Raw genomic sequence first — 6,670 nt, forward strand, 5'->3', positions numbered from 1 at the left:
AATTAAGAGAGCTATGGCCGAAGATCAAAACCAAAGACCTCTTAAGGACTTCGCTCAACCATCTAATGAAGAACCTAGTTCTAGTATAGTAAACCCATCCATCCCAACTAATAATTTCGAACTTAAACCATCCCTGTTGCAACTAGTGCAACAGAGACAATTCCAGGTCTCGCTACTGAGAACCCTAACCAACATTTAAAAATATTCCTTCAATTAGAAGACACTTTTAAAACCAATGGAGCTTCTCCTGAGGCAATACGTTTAAGATTATTCCCTTTTTCCCTCAGAGATAAAACCCTATCATGGTTAGATTCCCTTCCACCCAATTCCATTACGACTTGGGATAACCTTAGAAGAGTTTTTCTTGCTAGATACTTTCCCCCGAGTAAGACCGCCGTTCTTCGAAACCATATAACTAGATTTACCTAAAACCAAGGAGAATCGTTGTTCGAAGCTTGGGAGAGATATAAAGAGTTGTTACGAGCATGCCCACATCATGGTTTAGAAAACTGGTTAATCATTCAAACCTTCTATAATGGACTTCACTATAACACAAAGATGACCATCGACGCTGCCGCGGGCGGTGCTCTGATGAATAAACCTTATCCTTAAGCTTGTGCCCTCATCGAAGATATGGCTCAAAACCATCAATCATGGGGAGTCGAACGAGCGACAGTTGAGAAGAAGGAAGCCCAAGGAGGAGTGCATGAACTAAGCTCTATAGACATGATGCAAGCTAAAATGGATGCATTAGCCCTCAAAGTCGAGCATATGTACATAAACCCGAATACTGTAGCCACAGTTTCGTCGGATTGTGAGATATGTGGAACCAAAGGACACCAATCTGCAGAATGCAGTCTATTGAATGAAACCCACTCTAAGCAAGTGAACTACACCCAAGGGAACCCATATTCGAATACCTATGACCCTGGATGGAGGAATCACCCTAACTTCTCCCATAGAAATAATAACCCAATCCAAAATCATGCACCTCCGAGACCTAGTTATCAAGCCCCAAGATCAAATCAACCTATGCAACCTGTACCACCAAAGCCGAGCCTTGAGAAAATTATGGAAAATTTTATCACCGCTCAAACCCAACAAAACAAGGAGTTGATGAACCAAAACATTCATGTTAACGAATTGATTGCTCAGTTAGGAACCAAGGTTGACCAAATAATTACTCATACCAAGATGCTTGAAACCCAGATCTCTCAGGTAGCTTTAAACCAAGCCCCTCAGACTACACCTGGAGGACAATTCCCTGGACAACCTCAACAAAATCCGAGAGGCCAAGCCAATGCCATTACCCTACGAAGTGGGAACGCTTATGATGAGCCACCAAACCCAAGATTGAGTGAACCTGAAACTTCTAAGGAATGTACCAAACCCACGGGCGAAGTAAAGGAACCAGAGGAATCTGAAAATCAGGAAGGTCGAGAGAAAGGAGAAGAACCTAAAGATAAAACTTACGTACCACCCCCGCCATATAAACCACCTATACCATATCCGCAAAGACTCAAACAAACCCAGATCAATAAACAGTATCAAAAATTTATTAAAGTTATAGAAAAACTTCATGTAGAAATCCCTTTCATAGAAGCCATCACCCAAATACCTTCTTATGCAAAGTTTCTCAAAGACATCCTTACCAACAAACGTAGACTTGACGATCCGAAGCCTTTGGAATGTAATGCTATTTCCAAGGACAAATTAGCAAAGAAAGATAAAGATCCTGGAAATTTCTCCATTCCTTGCCTTTTGGGTAATCATGTCATCGAAAAAGCTTTTCTAGACTTAGGAGCTAGTGTGAGCCTAATGCCTTTAGCAGTTTGTGAGAGGTTAAACTTAGGAGAATTACAACCCACTAAGATGTAAATTCAGTTAGCCGATAGATCTGTCAAGTATCCGATAGGCATTTTAGAAGATGTTCCTGTTAGGATAGGTCAGTTATTTATCCCTACTGATTTTGTTGTCATGGACATCAAAGAGGACAATGATATACCAATCCTTCTAGGTAGACCATTCTTATAAACTGCAGGAGCCATAATAGATGTCAAGAAAGGAAAGTTGACATTTGAGGTAGGTGACGAGAAAATAGAATTTATACTTTTGAAATTTCTTATGGCACCTGTGATGGGAGACGCGTGTTATGCCTTAGATATCATTGATGAATGTGTTATAGAATTAGAACAAAAAGAAATTATAAAAACAATTAAGTTACCATCAACCCTCATAAAGGAAGATGATGACTTTAAGAAACCCTACATCGATGATAACCTTTACGAATGTTTATCCCTTACCCCAAATCCTATGCAATGCCCTGAGAAACCAACCTTAGAACTTAAAGAACTGCCTAAGAACCTGAGATATGAGTTCCTCGATGAAAAGATGAACCATCCAGTTATAGTTAGTGCTACCTTGAGCCAAGAGGAAATGAACCAACTTTTAGACATTTTACGAAGACATCCCTCAGCCTTAGGATATAATATCTCTGACCTGAAAGGTATAAGCCAATCCGTATGCATGCATCAGATTTCGCTCGAAGAAGATTCAAAACCCTCTAGGGAACATCAGAGAAGAATAAACCCTATAATGAGTGATGTTGTTAAAAAGGAAGTTCTTAAGTTACTTGAGGCAGGTATAATCTATCAGATCTCGGATAGTAAGTGGGTGAGCCCTGTGCATGTAGTACCTAAAAAGGGAGGCATCACAGTCGTGCAAAACGAAAAAGGCGAACATGTAGCAAAACGTTTAGAAGGAGGATGGTGGATGTGTATAGACTATAGAAAATTAAATAAAGCAACTAAGAAGGATCATTTCCCTTTACCATTTATAGACCAAATGTTGGAGCGTCTAGCCAGACACTCTTACTTATGTTATTTAGATGGATACTCTGGATTCTTCCAAATACCTATCCACCCCGAAGATCAAGAAAAAACTACCATTACATGCCCTTATGGAACTTTTGCCTACAGACGAATGCCTTTCGGCCTCTGTAACGCTCCAGCTACTTTCCAACGCTGCATGATGTCAATCTTTGCAGATTACCTAGATGGTATCATGGAAGTATTTATGGATGATTTCTCGGTTTGCGGATTTGATTTCCACAATTGCCTTGCTAACCTTGAGAAAATCCTGGAGAGATGCGTGGAGGTGAACCTCGTGCTAAACTGGGAAAAGTGTCATTTCATGGTGACCGAAGGAATAGTTTTAGGACATATAGTTTCCGAAAAAGGTATAGAGGTAGATAGAGCTAAAATAGAAGTTATAGAAAACCTAAAACCACCAAAAACCATCAGAGAAGTCCGAAGCTTTCTTGGACACGCTGGATTCTACCGGTGTTTTATTAAGGACTTCTCCAAAATAACAAAACCTTTAACTGGACTTTTAATGAAAGATGCTGAATTCATTTTTGATGAAAAATGTAATGACGCATTTAATCTTTTAAAGCAAGCATTAATTTCAGCACCCATTATGAAACCGCCCGATTGGTCAGAACCTTTTAAGATAATGTGCGATGCTAGTGATTATGCAGTTGGAGCCGTTCTAGGACAAAGGAAAGATAAAAAATTACATGCCATTTATTATGCCAGTAGAACCCTAGATGCTGCCCAACTTAACTACGCAACAACTGAAAAAGAATTACTCGCTGTAGTTTTCGCTATAGACAAATTTAGATCTTATCTAGTAGGAGCAAAAATTATAGTTTACACCGATCATGCTGCCATTCGTTACCTATTAAGTAAAAAGGATGCCAAGCCCAGGTTACTCCGATGGATTCTATTACTACAAGAGTTTGATTTAGACATAAGAGATAAAAAAGGCACTGAAAATGTAGTAGCCGATCACCTTTCTAGGCTAGAACATCTAAAACCTGAACTAGTACCCATAAACGATGATTTCGCCTATGATAAACTGATAGCTAGAGTAGAAACCACTGAAGATAATAACCTAGATCCTCATGAGCATCCCCAAAATTCCTTAGCAATAAGTAACGTACCCTGGTATGCAGACTTCGTTAATTACCTAGCTGCTGATATAGTACCCCCTGATCTTGACTACCACCGCAAGAAGAAATTCTTCCACGATGTGAGAAACTTCTATTGGGACGAACCGCTCCTTTTCAAAAGGGGTGAAGATGGCATTTTTCGCCGTTGCGTTCCAGAAGAAGAGGTAAATAGTATTATCGAGCATTGTCATTCTGCACCTTATGGTGGACATGCGAGCACCTCTAAGACATACGCCAAGATTCTTCAAGTTGGCCTACTCTGGCCTACCATGTGGCGTGATGTCTATGGTTGCATTGTCAAATGTGATAGATGCCCACGCATTGGAAACATTTCAAGACGTGATGAAATGCCTCTAAGAAACATTCAGGAAGTAGAACTCTTTGACGTATGGGGTATAGATTTCATGGGACCTTTCCCACCATCCTTAGGAAACAGGTATATCTTAGTAGCTGTAGACTATGTGTCTAGGTGGATTAAAGCTATAGTTGCACCCACAAACGACACTAGGGTAGTGATCAAACTATTTAAAAACTATATATTCCCTAGATTTTGAACACCACGTTTAGTCATAAGCGATGGAGGATCACACTTCATATCGAGAATATTTGACAAACTTTTAAGAAAATATGGAGTTAAACATAGAGTAGGAACACCATACCACCCACAGACTAGTGGCCAAGTAGAAGTATCTAATAGGGAGATAAAACAAATCCTAGAGAAAATTGTTTCTATTTCTAGGAGAGACTGGTCTCAGAAGCTTCAAGAAGCATTATGGGCCGATAGAACCGCTTTCAAAACCCCTATAGGAACTACTCCTTACCAACTAGTTTATGGAAAATCCTGTAACTTACCGTTCGAATTAGAGCATAAGGCCTATTGGGCCATTAAAACTTTGAATTTAGACTACCTAGCCGCTGGAGAAAAGCGTACCCTAGACATTCATAAATTAGAAGAACTTAGGCAATCGGCCTATGAGAATGCAAAAATATACAAAGAAAGAACAAAAGCCTATCACGACAAAAGAATAGTAAAGAAAAACTTCAATATAGGCGATCTTGTTCTCCTTTTCAACTCTAGGTTACGACTCTTCCCTGGAAAGCTACGTTCAAGATGGAATGGTCCTTTCGAAGTATCCAAGATTCTGAGATCCGAAGTCGTAGAAATCAAGAACGAAACATGTAGTCCATTCATTGTAAATGGACAAAGACTGAAGCTCTACGAAGGAGGAGACATTCCAGCATACTACTCAAGCCACACCCTGATTGATCCACCAATCCCTACTACTACAGGTGTATAAATTCTAATCGTCAAGCTAATGACGTTAAACAAGCGCTGCATGGGAGGCAACCCATGGTTTTTCTTTCATTTTACTTTTTTGCATTTATTTTATTTTATTTTATTTTATTTTATCATATTTTGCATCGAGACTAAAAATTTGAATGGTTTGCATTTTCAGGATCACTTAACTTTTACAGGATGCAGGATTTCGATGATATGCACGTGGCCTATAGAGATAATGCTTAGAGAGAGCGCTACATCGCTCTGTATCAATGCCCTATGGCACCCACACGTTACCCTGATCAGCACTGTATGGAGGCACTGGGTATCGAGTCGTCGTACCCGATCCCGTCATCCACCTCAGGATGGCAAGGGCACCAATGGTCAGCAATAGGTTGCCAGGTAACTCTTCCCTTATCTTATTTCTAAACATTGGGGACAATGTTCGATTTAAGTGTGGGAGGAGCCTTTATTGCTTTTATTTTATTTTCAGTTAGTTTGTTCATTTTCTTTGCTGTTTTTAGATAGTTTGTTTATTTTTATTTCCTTTTAGTTATTTATTTTGCTTTTTAGTATAATGCATGAGTCTGACGAGTCACCAAATATAGTGTATCTTTAGTACAATCTAATCTCCCCATACCTTTAGCCCTACCGAAATTTTTTGCAAAAGAAAACAGTGTTATTCCGAAAGTTTTCAGGTTTTAAAGACATGTTTTGAGTAAGGATGCGGTGACTTGGGAGAACTTTGCAAAACATCAGTATTATTTTAGCACCATAGACTTCGTAAATATTGGAATCATTCCCGAAACCCCATATACCATGGCCTTAATCATCATTTCCGTATAAGTCCTCAGTAGTTTATCTCAACAGTCAGCTCTGGCCTACGCATCCTCTACGTAGGGGACCGATGCAAATAGGTGACCCTCACAAAGTCATTTAAACCAAAGGATTGTAAAAAAAATTGCTAGAAAAAGAAAAAGAAAGAAACTCACCCGCTGTTAGTTGGTTCAGAGGTATCTGGCACTGAACTCGGTAGGGCAGATTACGATATGATCCCCCACAACTACAGTTGGGTCCAATAAAAGGGTTTACACATATTTATGTGCCAGAAACCCCATTCTCAGATCATAATCACTAACAGGCCACTCTACTATGAAGCATGTATGGATAACGGGCTTAATGTGATTGCGCCTGAATGAAAAGGACACAAAAAGAGATGAAGAGGCAGGCCTAGGTATTGTGGGATAATATGGGTTGGTTAATATAGGAATGAAGTTTACGTCCGTATTTGTGGATTACTGTCATCATGATACCCTTAGTTCACTCAGTTAGTACCTATCACTGCATCCCGACTTGAACTTAGAATTTTTACCTGAAGC

General features: G+C 39.6%; 1 non-coding gene across 1 annotated transcript; it reads right to left on the reverse strand.

Moving 5' to 3' along the window:
- Window positions 1-396: 396 nt before the first annotated feature.
- LOC127088931 (small nucleolar RNA R71) lies at window positions 397-503 on the reverse strand. The gene has a single exon (XR_007790733.1). It is a non-coding gene; the product is annotated as a small nucleolar RNA R71 (small nucleolar RNA).
- Window positions 504-6,670: the final 6,167 nt, after the last annotated feature.

The sequence above is a fragment of the Lathyrus oleraceus genome, chromosome 5, assembly GCF_024323335.1.
Source record: "Lathyrus oleraceus cultivar Zhongwan6 chromosome 5, CAAS_Psat_ZW6_1.0, whole genome shotgun sequence".
In the NCBI taxonomy this organism is placed as follows: Eukaryota; Viridiplantae; Streptophyta; class Magnoliopsida; order Fabales; family Fabaceae; genus Lathyrus; species Lathyrus oleraceus.